Raw genomic sequence first — 575 nt, 5'->3', positions numbered from 1 at the left:
TTCAGCTCCTTTGAATCACTGTCCCTATTCTGTTTTTGCTGAAGACCTTATTTATATTTGTGTGTGAATGAGATTAAATGGTAATTAGAAGTACTTTTGTAAGTGCACAGTTCTACATCTGTGCTTTAGGTCATTACTCATATCTCCACAAAGATAAGAGTGGTCTGCCTACCTGAAAGCACTTAGACCTCCTGTCTTTTGACTTCAGGCACTGATAATATCTGAGTTAGCTTGTTTTTCACCAGAATGTTACTTTACTGAACAAAGGGCCTATTTAAGTCCAAGCGCTTACTCACAGACACTCGTTTGTTTTACTATATTAGTGAGGATATCTCATAGACTCATAGACAATTCAGGTTATTGATCACTTCTATGCCCTAAATGTGAATGTGTAGCAAGAGACCATTGCCTAAATGGTGCTTGTTTATAAATCTGCACCTCTGTATTACTATATAACAGGTCAAGTCAGTTTTTAATGCAGTACAGTTCAGGTGTAGACTAACATAAATCTGTCAACATATTATTGTTAACAAGTAGCTGTTAACTAGCTAAACATTTTTTTTTGCAGGGTTAAA

Source organism: Puntigrus tetrazona, chromosome 12 (genome assembly GCF_018831695.1).
Source record: "Puntigrus tetrazona isolate hp1 chromosome 12, ASM1883169v1, whole genome shotgun sequence".
In the NCBI taxonomy this organism is placed as follows: Eukaryota; Metazoa; Chordata; class Actinopteri; order Cypriniformes; family Cyprinidae; genus Puntigrus; species Puntigrus tetrazona.
Note: the sequence above shows the minus strand (reverse complement) of the source record.